Below are 14,553 nucleotides of genomic sequence, written 5' to 3'. Positions count from 1 at the left end.
ACAAACAAACAGGGCTGGACAACAAACTCAAGCTCCTCCAACAGTTCTCTTCAGAAATTGTCGTTTTAGACTTTGATTCGTGACTGGTGTTTTGTTTTGCTCTATCCTCTGCGCTTCCGCGGTCGTCATTACGTTGTACGTCAGGTCAAGTGTTACTCTTTTGCTGTAAATCGGATAGAGGATGACAAAACTAACCTTTGGTACATCAAAAATATGATATTTGATAAACAGATCTCACTTGTTTGCTGTTATTAAATCAGGGTTCACTTGAAAATTCACATTAATCCTCCAGAACTCATTCTAACAACTTAATGTTTTAATATATTTCAGACCCAGTGGAAGTGAAAGAGCAAAGACAAGAACTGAAGTGAAATTTTTAGTTTCAAACTCCAGGAGTAGCAGCTGAAATCTGTTAAAGAGGAGATTGAAGACATGAGTGATCCAGAACCATCCAGAATAAAACATGAAGATACTGAGGAACAAATAGGTTGGTGTCCATTCTTGATTCTTCATTGTTGACTGTGTAATGAATTAGCTCTATGAAATATTAATAATCAGTAATAACTGGTTATAATTGATTATGAATATTTGGATCAGTTAATATAATTAACTTAATGTAGTAAAATGAATATTACAATCAACCCACCTGTTTGTCTTGTGAACACTCAGCGTTAATTGTTTATTAATTCTAAGAAATATTCAATTCCAGGGAAGGGAAATGTCTTTTCTTACTGTACAGTACTAAGAGCCTGTAGTCAAAATCTAAATCGTAAAGTAAACTTTGTTGCAAGCAGAGAATCAGAACCAAATACATATTGTGCACAAGTTTTATTAACTAAATCACAAACATAACTAAACTAAACAAACATACAACAATGTTACATTCCTAAGAGTGGGCTTTGAAGCTTATTTGTTAAATGTAATAGTTATGTGTCTGATTGTCTCAGTCGTTACAACTGCTTTGGTAGATGTGAATTAATAAGCAGTATATGGATGATAAATGATGAAATGCATCTAAATCATAACCTTGTATATAGCAGTTGTCAAACATATTTTAACTATAATAACAAGTGAACGACAGAACAAAACTTTGCCACATAAAATATCTTACACCTGATCTCTTTTGCTTTCTGCTATTAAATCAGGGTTCACTTGAACTAATTCTAACTGTATTTCTGTGTATTTTAGACCAGGTGAGAGTGAAAGAGCAAAGACAAGAACTGAATGAAGAGGAGGAGGAACATCGTAACTTTACAATTCAAAGAACAAAAGCCGAAAAGACGCACACCTGCACTCAGTGTGGAAAGAGTTTCACAGAGAAAGGAAACCTTAAGAGACACATGAGAATTCACACTGGAGAGAAACCGTATACATGCACTCAGTGTGGAAAGAGTTTTTCTCAAGCATCAAATCTCAGTGTTCATCTGCGTATTCACTCTGGAGAAAAATTATTTAACTGTGATCAGTGTGGTAAAGATTTTATTTCATCATCAAATCTAAATCAACACCTGATAGTTCATTCAGACGAGAGGCCTTATGTGTGTTCACTCTGTGGAAAGAGTTTTTCAAGGCTGTACAGTTTTAAACAGCACCAGAAAACACACAATGAAGTGAGAGATTATATGTGCTTTGACTGTGGGAAGAGCTTTACTACATCTAGTCATCTGAAACAGCACCAAATAATTCATACTGGAGAAAAACCTTACAAGTGCTCATATTGTGACAAGAGTTTCACTCTGTCTGGAAACCTGAAAGCACACGAGCGAGTTCATACTGGAGAGATGCTGTACTATTGTACTCAGTGTGAGAAGAGTTTCACCACATCAAGTAATCTAGTGAAGCATATTAGAAAGCATTGTTCTGTGTCACAGTGAGCCAATGTTTTGACTGACAATGTGTGATTTTGTGAGTAAAAGGTTTCTACATGATCCAATAATTAATATAAACTGTGAGATTCAGATAAAGCAAATGTATAAATGAAATAAACTTTAGTTCTGTGACGTTAGTTTTGTGGAAGTTGTTTTTGAGTTGTAACTTTCTGACTTGTCATTTAGCTGTCAGTGTAAGGCAGTTCTTTGTCTCTAGTAAAACAACAAAAACATCCTGTGGCCTGTTGCACAAAGCCGGCTTCATTTGCTAACAGGTAAAGTTCGAGATTAGTTTGAGCAAACTGGCTTTTAGGGCTCAGCAAAGTGGATTGGTTTTTAGTTGTGTTCATCATCATGGTAACTTACGCTACACGGCTAAGCTGCTCCAGAGCAGGTTTTATTCTGGGTTAGAGATCGCAGACCAAAACTGGACCAATCAGTGCAGTGACATGTATCTGATACAATAAAGCCACTCCCCCTGTATCTCTCACTCCAAATCAAAGCAGTTTATAGTGTGAAACAAACTTTAGAGACCAAATTGTCCATCTTTTGCTGCTAATTCTTCATTATATTTATATTATATGAATTATAATTACTTTTGATTCATGAAATATATTCATATAGTTATTATAGCCTATTAATTGACAAGTAAAATTCAACTTTGCTTTTAAATTCATATAAAAATATCAAGTTATTTGGGCAAAAACGACATGCTAGAAGTGGCTCCCAAATTCATTTAAGGGTAAAAATGTAATTGATGTTCAACAAATAAAAAACATATATAATTCAGATAAACAAATGACAAAGCTTGGGTTGCTGAATATTAAATCCCTTTCTTCAAAAGCACTTATTGTAAATAATATTATTATCATAATCTAGATGTGCTGTGTTTGACAGAAGCCTGACAGAAGACCAGACGATTACATTACTTTATTGAGTCCACCTCCAAGATTACTGTTATAAACATGAGCCTCCTGTGAAAGGCAAAGGGGGAGGTGTTGCTGTAATTTATAGTAATATGTTCAGTATTACTCAAAGGTCTAGGTTCAAATATAACTCTTTTGAAGTGATGGTGCTTTATGTAAGTGTATAAGTGACAAATCCCATTTGAGATTTGTGCTGGCTACTGTATACAGGCCACCAGGGCACCATACAGACTTCATCAAAGAATTTACAGATTTTCTATCAGAGTTAGTACTGGCTGCACATAAAGTGATTTTAATATCCATGTGTAGATAATGAAAAAGACGCATTGGGATTGGCATTTAGAGACATTCTGAACTCTATTGCAGTTTGACAACACGTGTCAGGACCCACTCATTGTCGTAATCATACTTTAGATTTAATATTGTCACCTGGAATCAATGCTGATGAAACAAATTAATTGAGTTGTATATACATGCTTTATTGTGTAATTTCAAAGACCTGCTATATGTTCATTATTTTCAGTGTAGCTAAGCTAAATTTGAACGTACAACTGCGGCATACATCTTATTTTTGTCACACAAAAGATTTTATTTTTTTAATTTAATTGATGTTCTGGAAAACTGAAAGAACATGAGTGAGTTCATACTAGAGAGAAGCTGTATTACTGTACTGAGTGTGAGAAGAGCTTCAAACATAAAAAAAGCCTTCTGACTCACATGAAGATATGTCGTAAGTCGTCGTCACAATGAGCAACAATTCATTTTCATGTCAAATACATTCAAGTAAATGGTGTGAGACTAAATTTATGTAGAAATATTTTTTAAGGTCTTAATAATAAATGTTTTTTCTAAACTTGGGCTATTGTTGTTTACTTACAATATTTGTTCATTTAAAATTTAATTTAATTTGTTAATCATTATCGGTAAAGAAAATATCTGCCAACTTTCGGACTGCCAACCAATCTGCAAACAGCCGCTGTACTGTCTGGCTGTAACAAGGTTGTGCTTTTGAGGCTCGCGCATCATGAGGAGAAATGAAGACAAATGAGGGCATCTCACACAAAGAAACTCCGTGAACTTACAGCGGAAAAAATTAATATGGAGTTTTTACATTTATAACATATGATACAGTTAAGCAACATCACATGACCAAGAGTGCTGAATACCATCATGATTGAAAATATGACACTGATTAAATGACAGTTCAATAAACAAGAAATTCATATTAAGTCACTTACATTTTAGACACTTTTTGGACTGTTTTTGTTATATTTCAGCAGTGAAAAATAGTTCCAAACAAAGATCACAGCAGAACCATAAAGCCTCTCACAGGAACACATAACTGTGTTTTCATTACTGAATGATTCAGCGTTTTGAACAAATCGGTTTGAGTCGAAGATTCAATGACCCATTAATAAAAGCCTGTCTGCGTTCGAAACCGCATATTAGTAGGTACTTAATTTCAATAAGACTGTACTCAATAATAATTTGTACTTACTCAACGAGCGCTAAAAGAGTTGGTACTATATAGCCTGATCACATTGAGTATGAATGCGAACCGGACATCTGCGATGTTGATGTTATCATGTGACCTACAATGCTTTATGATTATCACAAGCGCAATAACTTAAAAGATATGAATGACACGTTTAATTCATCTATCTATAAATATCTTGATATTGATTAAATCGATTTGAGCTAAAATTGATATGAGCGATAGGTGCATTGACACCTCATAACATCAGTAATTTGACAGCCCTACCTAGAACGGTTTTCCTCTGCGTCTGTAATGTCTGCACAGAGGAGACGGGCAGCTGCTTGAAGATCTCACCTTTGGAGAAAACTGCTGATTTTATACTTGAAAAAATTTAAGTATCATTAATATTAAAATCAATATTACCCCAGAATGAATTGCATTGCTATCCCACCCCATAACATACAATAATAATGATAAATGCTGACCTATAGTTAATTATATTACTTTTTACAGAAAATTATATATATATATAATCATTCAAAGTAAGTCATATGACATAGCTGTGCATGTATACATATGCACTAGATAAATGCAGGGAACATATCTCAATTTTCATTGTGATGGAGGGTCTCATCAGAGCAGGTGGAGTGATGGAGGGTCTCATCAGGGCGGTGGAGTGATGGAGGGTCTCATAAGAACAGGTGGAGTGATGGAGGGTCTCATAAGGGAAGGTGGAGTGTCGGAGGGTATCATCAGGGATAAATGTAAAAAAATTTACCCTATTCATGTGAGAAAAAGAATGAATAGGCGTATGAATAGGCTATATTTGGGTCTTTTCCCCTAGAATCACCTAATGGGATTCTTCTGGGCTTTTTTTTTCCTTACTAGGGAAATATTGAGGATACAAAATCAGTTGCAATTTGTTCAACCTTTTTTCATAAAATGACTGGACTATTGTCTTGGCGTCTAACGCCGCCTTCACACTGGCAGTTGAAATCAGCTCCGATACGGCTACGAAACGACCGGAAGTCATTCATTTCCTATGGAGATTCGCAGACCGCATGCGAATGGGTGCGAACCGGGTCCGAACGAGTGCGGTGCGAAAAAAATCGTGTCCGTTGGTCATCCGGATGCGTTCAAAAAATTGAACTCTTGCGAAAGGCTACGGACGGTTCCTATCCGACAATTCCAGCGGAAGTTAGCGTTGCTATGATACTGATAAACAAACCTGAATTCTCAACTTTTAATAAAATAAATAATGATTTTATAACGATAAGTTGTCATGTCATTTTTTTATTTTCATGATTTTCTAACGTTATTAGGGCAGTTAATACAATTAAAAGCCCTATATACCACTATATCACATTTAGCCGACCTGACATATCAACGTCCTGGGGAACTTTCCTCCACGCAGCAGCCTTCCGATTATGTCTCTAAAACCCTCATCAGAGAGATCATACAGAATTGTACATTCTGACACTGACAAAATCAACCGTTAATCTCTCCGCCATTTTTGTTCTACTCGCTTCCGAAGCTTTTTAACGGTGTAGTACGACGTCCGCTGGGGGCGTATTGCGTGTTACAGAGCTGATTTCAACTGCCAGTGTGAAGGCGGCGTAAGAGATCCACCGACTCCTTATCCTGCTTTGACCTCATTGCCAGTTTACCACTCTGGTATGGCAGTATGTCCATTTCCAAAGCTTCTCCACATTCTGCATTAGCTCTTTCGTCTGGGATGAGACACTAGTGAAGAGACACTGCTGGGTGCTCTGTGCCCACTGGGTAAGGTGTGCGAGTCCTTGAAGCGCCCATCCCAGTCTCGTGCGAATGGCTGCCAGACCTCCAGGAGGGTCCATTTTCACCGGATCGATAGGGTTAAGTAGATGGGGGTAGTCAGCACCAATTAACACGAGCGACTTAACGTGATCGAATGCCTCGAGGGGGAGATCTGCCAGGTGCTTGTACTTCCTCTTCAAGCTGGCGATGGGGTAGGAGTGGTCCTCTAGACCCTAACGTTGAGAGGTGAAGGCCTCCACTATCCGTAATGATCTCTTGGGATTGGTAGAGGATGAGATTTTGAACGAGACAGCGGCTCCCTTCAGGGTTTTGACTTCCTGCCTAATCGTGCTGAGAGCAAGGTCCTCAGGCTTCTTCTGCAGGCCCAATTTAGCAACTTCCTCGGGGAGGAGCATTGTGCGCTCTGAACCATCGTCCAGAACTGCGCAAGTGTGTTGTGTCCTGTCCCTGTTGTGCAGGATAACTCTGACGACCTTCAGCAGAACACGAGAGGTGGTCTGTCCAGGTAGAGAACGTCTGTACTGGTGCTCACCAGACAACTTTCAGCCTTCGGCTGCTCAGCCTTAAAGCGTACGTTGGCATCATGCAGGACTTTCAGATATTTCCCTTGACACACATAACAAAGCTTCCTGAGGTCACACTGTGCTGCCTGATGGGCTATCCCACATCTCCAACATCTCTTATTGACTCTGATCCACTCTATGACCTCCTCTCAGTTGAGAATAAACTTATTTAAGAAGTGCTCTGTACCCTCATAGAATGGACAGTAGGGTTTCACTTTGTTCTTCCATCTGGCCGTGGATGTGCTCTGACCCTCTTGTCTGGTTGCTCGGTTAGACGAATAACTCTGCTCCGTGTAGCACTGTAGCTGCTGGCCTGCTGCATTGCTTCTCGGCTTGGTATCCTGACAGCCCTTGGATACGGATATCTGAAGGGTTGTCGTAGCCTTGGCACCACGACTCGTATCGAAGGTATTCTGCCAGGTCGAGCAGTGTATGAGTATGTACGGGACAATGGAACATCTGACGGCTGAAGTTCGCTCTCATCTCTATCGGAAGCTTGGTGAGGAGTCGGGCCACACGTGAGCTTGTCTTCTTCATCAGGGCCCAGTGTCTGTAACATGCCCACGAGTGACTGCACATGCAGGGAGAACCTCTCAAAGGCAGCTATATCTCCTCTTCTGGTCTCAGGCGAATCCATAACTGCAGCTATCCTCTGCAAGGCTACATGGTGTTGCTGTCCAAACTTCTTTTTCAAGGCTGCCATGGTGTCAGTGTATGGCCTGGGTGAGTTGATAAAGGAGTCGGCGATGAGAAAGGCCTCTTCAAGTTTCACGTGATCCATAAGAATCTGATACTTAAAAAGCTCTGAAGTGTCAATGGGTAGCAGGTTGGCTAGGGCTAATTTCAACCGAGAGAACTCCATCGGGTCCTTATGGACAAAGAGAGGAATTTTCGGTGCTGGGCCCCTGTAGTCTCCTCCTCCCAGAGTCACAGATGCTGGCGATAACCGTCTGCCTCGAGCAGCATGTGGTTGACTTTGTATCAGGCCTGGCTGGGTACTGAGTTGAGGATCCCACATTTGTCCGATACATACTGGGCTGTGGACGTAAGATGGGTGAGTAGGATTCTGTCCTTGGGGTGTGGGACCGGACATTGTACTGTTCAGGACCTTGTCTAGTCTGAGGGGGGTTCAAGCTACGAGGGGTAGAATATGGACGAGTGTGTGCTGTGATACTGGACGTTACACTGTCCCTCATGAGCTGTAGCTCACTCATCATTCGGTCTATGACGATGACCACCCGCTGCTCCTCGACAGCCACAGACATTAGAGGGTAATCAGACGAAGGCCATGGTGGAGGTGGCAGTCCCTCTTCATACTCCTCTTCCTCTAACGCTAATGAGTCACCTGGTAATGGAAGGGGTGGCACTGGCCATCGCTCTGAGGAATGATCTTGATGCGCTGCTCCTAGCACTCTGGCTGAGGCTGTTAACTCACACGAATCCCTTCTAGTCTAATGAGGTGAGGCTAAACTGTACTGCATATTCTCTCTGTGTAGCCCGCTCGGCTCTGGTCCATCCTCAGTGTAGGGCATAGGGGTATGTGGCCATCCTAGGCTTGTGTTATTGAAGCTCTCCTCAGGGATTGTGGAATAATCATCCTGTGCATTGGGGAGCCTGCTTCACTTCACATGCGGCTGTGAACTCCACACCTCCTCTCTAGGCGTGTGTGGTGCTGGGCTGGCATGCGGTGGCCCACGTATCTTCGGTCCCACTGCACTGACCTCATAATCCCTCAAATAGGATGGCTGCCTTAACTGCCGTCTGGGCCGAGTGGATGGGGCCCATGATTTTTCATCACACTGTTGCATTCTCCCAGCACAGCTGCGATCCGGCTTGAAGGACCACAAATGTAGCGAAGGGCTACCTGAAGCTGTTAGGGCTAGTTTTGATCGCAGTGAACCAGGTGTGTCGGTCAGAAAATGAAGTATCAATTTTAATTGATTTATTCAACATTATATCAACATCAGAGGGAGGAGTCAGCCTTTACATGAACATTAACAAGTTGTATAAGTTTGAGTTGAATAGTGCAGTGGACTGTGGAGGGCTTCCTTTGCGGCCTCCAGTGGGAATGGATCTCCTTAGCTTTGTTTGAGCCTGAGGATGATTGCCGATAAGCATGCGAGGATTGATGACAGTGACACAATGCGTGAGCAGGTTAAGCACATTGAGATGTGTAAGAGAAGGACTTGGCGATGGGGCGTTGCCTGTGTAGTTCTTATTCTGTGTTCAGATTAAAGAGGAGAAAGAAGATGGTACTGACTGCTGGTTTTCTTTAACGATGCTCCACTCGCAGATACACTCATGGTCGTGCGGTATATGGGACACGAGTACTCGTATTCGTATAGCAATTAGCTTAGTAAAAGTACAATAGCGTAGCTTAGCTCCGGTCAGCCCCCACATTCTACTGAATAACTGACAGTTATTACAATATCATAGGCTCATTCTTACATACTAGAGTACGTTCTTCAAAAACGCCACTTTGACAAACTGAAAGATGTAAATGACATTTGTCTGTATAATAAAAGATAAAGATTGCACTGAATGTCAGCTTGCTTATTTGGCTCAAGATAAGGATTTATTGAGTCCACATGTCATGCAAACTAGAAACTATGCTTCCAACTACAGGTCGAGAGATGCCAAACCAACCACACAACTTTGCGATGCTGTTTGAGAATGTTCGTTGGAACGATGGTTTCGAGAAACACAGACTCGTTGAACTATGCTGATAACGATGGAACTTGCGATCATAGTTCGGCTAACGGTGCTGTTGGGAAACGCACCCCAGGTAGGTCTCTGCAATAAAGAGTGAAAATATGCTGTATTTTTGTCACAAACGAGACTTCTGCGGTTCCTTCTGCTCGCCACCAGAGGGATCCCTCTCCCGAATATTAAACCTCTTTGAACTACATTTCCCTCTCATGTACATGGCACTGATTTTCATCAGTGGACTATTTAAGCTGCTCTCAGACTCTACCTCATTGCGAAGTTTTGTTTTGCCCTGGTGAACATCTCTGAGCGTTTCTTCCTGTGTTTTTGTCTTCCCGTGGATAACTCTTGGACTGTTTATTCTCTTCGTGATTCTTTGCTGCCTGCCCTGGACTGTTTTCTATTGTGGACTGATTTATTTAAGTTTTCTGCCTGACCTTATGCCTGTTTTCGGATTAAGAATTGCTTTGTCTCTACTGTTGTGTTTGCTGGTGATTGACCCTGATTGTATGAACCAAGATTACAAAAAAGCTGCAAATGGATCCTCACTTTGCTGAAGCCTCGTCACAATTAAGTGTAGTTTTGAGTTTACATTTGTAAGGCCCGCTATATTGGTCCAATTGCCGGTTCGCCAATACACGGGGAAGGTATCACGTGTTCTGTCCTCCCTCATGCAAAGTATTGGTTGGTTAAATTTGTAATACATTAATCATATGTGTTTACTCGTTACTTCATCTGACTCCATAAATTAAAGGTTTTAATAACATCTGTGCCTCACTAACGGTGAGCGAATGTATGACTATTCCTTTTAACCATTAAATGAACAATGTCAAAATCAGTTAGAATAATCACATGTAACAATTTAATATTTCAGATATCAGAGATCAATTCCACAATCAATTCAAATATCTAGAACATGGTTATACATTGGTTACACCAAATAATCTTACCCAGCTTGTAGCCTACCTGAGATAGAGAGAGAAAGGGAGAGAGAGAGAGAGAGAGAGAGAGAGAGAGAGAGAGAGAGAGAGAGAAAGACCACCTATTCCATTCGTACCCAGCAAAGAAGAGCCAGAGAGCCCGAGCACACCTTCCTTTATCCTCCTGACCAGGTGACATGGGGGATGGGGGAGACCACCCTCAAATGGCTTAACCAGTTTCCTCCTGACCAGGTGACATGAGGGGTGGGGGAGACCACCCTCAAATGGCTTAACCAGTTTTCTCTAAACTTCTATAAACCTTATTAACTTTTATTTTATCTATCTGGATATGATATATCTGTACCACTCACTTTGAGACATTTCAAATGACACCAAAAACATAACAGTCAATGTTAAATATTCACATTAAACCATGTTCTTGTGTGAGTTCCTAGTTTCTGAGAGTCAAGTCAAGTCAAGTCAAGTTTATTTGTATAGCGCTTTTCACAATACAGATTGTATCAAAGCAGCTTCACAGTATTAAATTAAAATAATACAACAAAGTTTGTTTCAAGAGGAATTTATTGATTGATAAAATAAAATTTAATATCCCCAAAATATCCCCAACTGAGCAAGCCAAAGGCAACAGTGGCAAGGAACCGAAAAACTCCATCAAGTGACCTAATGGTGTCCTAAAACTCCATCAGGTGACCTAATGGAGAGAAAAAACCTTGGGAGAACCCAGGCTCAGTCGGGGGCCAGTTCTCCTCTGGCATTTATGAGCTAGAGGCCGGATTGTAGTTTGAACTGTAGGATTATATGAATGCCTGGCTGAAGAGATGCGACTTTAATCCAGTTTTAAACTGGGAGAGCGAGTCTGAGCAACGAACAGTATCAGGAAGACTATTCCAGAGTTTTGGAGCCAAATGTGAAAATGCTCTCCCTCCTTTGGTGGTTCTGGATATCCTAGGTATGACCAAAAGCCTTGAATTTAGTGATCTTAAAGAGCGCCATGGATTATAGGGCGATAGAAGATCCGTTAAATAGACTGGAGCTAAGCCGTTTAGGGCTTTATAAGTCAGTAGCAATACCTTATAATTAATACGGAACTTTATAGGTAACCAATGCAGTGATGATAAAATCGGTGTTATATGATCATATTTTCTTGATCTCGTAAGAACTCTAGCGGCGGCATTTTGGACTAACTGTAGCTTGTTTATTGAGGATGCAGGACAACCAGCTAATAAAGCATTACAGTAATCCAGTCTCGAGGTCATGAATGCATGAACTAACTTTTCTGCATCAGAAACTGATAGCATATTACGTAGCTGAGCAATGTTTCTAAGGTGGAAAAAGGCTGTTTTTGTAACATATGAAATATGATTTTCAAAAGACAGGTTGCAATCGAGTATAACACCCAGGTCTTTTACTGTAGAGGATAAAGTAACAGGACATCCTATGATGTTAAAGTTGTATTGTGCGAGGTTTTGTGGGCGGTTTTTTGAACCGATAAGTATTACCTCTGTCTTGTCTGGATTTAATAAAAGAAAATTACGCGTCATCCAATCTTTTATATCTTTAACACACTCTGTCAATTTGGAAAATTTAGCGTTTTCATCCGGCCGTGATGAAATATATATTTGAGTGTCATCAGCATAACAATGGAAACTAATTCCATGTTTCCTTATAATATTTCCAAGTGGCATCATATATATTGAAAATAACAGAGGGCCTAACACAGATCCCTGCGGCACTCCATAGTTTACTGGAGTTATGGTCGATTTTTCTCCATTTAAATAGACAAAATGGTAGCGGTCAGATAGGTATGATTTGAACCAGCTTAATGCTTGTCCTTGAACACCAGTATAATTTTGTAGTCGATCTAAGAGTAATGTATGATCTATAGTATCGAACGCAGCACTAAGATCAAGTAAAACTAGCATTGAGATACAGCCTTGGTCAGAAGCTAAAAGTAAATCATTTGTGATTTTAACGAGCGCAGTTTCAGTGCTATGATGCGGTCTGAATCCAGACTGAAACTTTTCATAGATATCATTTTGTTGCAAGAAAGAGCCCAGTTGAGCGGAGACCACTTTTTCTAATATTTTAGACATAAATGGAAGATTTGAAATGGGTCTATAATTTGCTAGATTATTATGATCTAATTGTGGTTTCTTAATGAGAGGTTTTATAACTGCCAGTTTAAATGTTCTTGGAACATGACCTAAAGATAAAGACGAGTTAATAATATTGAGGAGAGGCTCTTCCACTACAGGTAACACTTCTTTCAGTAGTTTAGTTGATATAGGATCTAATAAACATGTTGTTGTTTTAGATGAAGTGATACGTTTATTTAACTCTTTTTGTTCTATAGTTGTAAAGCACTGTAATTGTTCTTGCGGGGTGATAATTGAAGCTGAATTATAAGGCGCAATTGAAGATTGAACGTTTACAATTGTGGTTCTGATGCTTTCTATTTTCTCAGTGAAGAAGTTCATGAAATCATTACTACTGAACTGTAACGGGATATTTTGTTCGGGTGACGTCTGTTTATTTGTTAGTCTAGCCACGGTGTTAAATAAAAACCTTGGATTGTTTTGGTTGTTTTCTATTAGTTTGCGGAGGTGCTCAGCCCTGGCCGCTTTTAGGGCCTTTTTATAACGTGACATACTGTCTTTCCACGCGATTCTAAAGACCTCTAAATTAGTTTGTTTCCATTTACGCTCTAAAATACGCTCTAAAATACGGAGAGGAAGTCAGGTTGTATGGGGGAGGTCAAATGTTAATTAGCCAGCAGGGCCCTTTTGTCCCATAAATCAGGCCTCAACCAGTATTTTCAGTCTTACAGTTTCCCTCCTTGATCCCGTGGGTCACATTCCGATGAACACTTACGGGGTCACAGTAAGACGTTTGTTATAATCCTTGAAGATGTAGCACAAATATTGTCTTTGCAATGTTGGCATCTGTAGAAGCTCAGTGGGCTGTGTTCACCTGCAGAACACCTGTTCTCACCAGGTGTATAGCTTGAGTCCAGCAGGTGGATGAATGCGTTCAGGTTCTCTTCCTGTAATCCTGTGATTGTGAGCAAAGTTCATAGAGTCAATCTGGACCTTTTGTGACTTGATCAGTTGACGTGTCATTCCTTCATGGAGAAACTTCCGCTTCCCTGGCACCTTCTCCACGATGATGATCTGACCCTTCTTGACCAACCCTGTCACCTCCAGCGGTATGGTGGTCTGGGCAGACCTCAGTGGATGAAGGGGTTCTCCTTTGGTCCACACGGCTTTGTGTGAGACACCTGAAAAGCATCTTAAATGTCCGCTTCACGATTGAGCACATATCCTCCATACAGTCGTAAGGAAATGCATAGGAACGCATAATGCAACAAAGCAAAATCATGCCATGTTCAATGTAAAATACCATGTTCATGTCAGCAATTGTGAGTGGTACATTTGGTCTCATTAATTACCTGATTTTTAATTACCACGCCAATAGTCAAGTCAAGTCAAGTATATTTGTATAGCGCTTTTCACAATACAGATTGTATCAAAGCAGCTTCACAGTATTCAATTAAAATAATACAACAAAGTTTGTTTCAAGAGGAATTTATTGATTGATAAAATTAAATTAAATATCCCCAAAATATCCCCAACTGAGCAAGCCAAAGGCAACAGTGGCAAGGCACCGAAAAACTCCATCAAGTGACCTAATGGTGTCCTAAAACTCCATCAGGTGACCTAATGGAGAAAAAAAAACCTTGGGAGAACCCAGGCTCAGTCGGGGGCCAGTTCTCCTCTGGCATTTATGAGCTACAGGCCGGATTGTAGTTTGAACTGTAAGATTATATGAATGCCTGGCTGAAGAGATGCGACTTTAATCTAGTTTTAAACTGGGAGAGCGAGTCTGAGCAACGAACAGCATCAGGAAGACTATTCCAGAGTTTTGCCGCCAAATGTGAAAACGCTCTCCCTCCTTTGGTGGTTCTGGATATCCTAGGTATGACCAAAAGCCTTAGTACTCCTATAGAGGGTCAAGGAAGGACAAAGGAAGATCTTACAAGCTCTTACCCTGTTTTTAGAAACATTTAAATAAATGGCATTCTAACAAAACAACCAGTGCTGGGTTAAAACAACATTTCATGAAGAGTGTCAGCAAAATTTTGGTGTAACCAAACAGAGATTCAATTGAATTGATGTCCAAAAACATTGTTGCAAGTAAAATGGACAATATACAAATATGCAGAAATCAAAATAAGTTTCAGAAATGTTTGTCTGAATTACTCAAAGGAAATCAAAA

This window comes from Leuciscus leuciscus (genome assembly GCF_965113295.1).
Source record: "Leuciscus leuciscus genome assembly, chromosome: 9".
Taxonomy (NCBI): domain Eukaryota; kingdom Metazoa; phylum Chordata; class Actinopteri; order Cypriniformes; family Leuciscidae; genus Leuciscus; species Leuciscus leuciscus.
Note: the sequence above shows the minus strand (reverse complement) of the source record.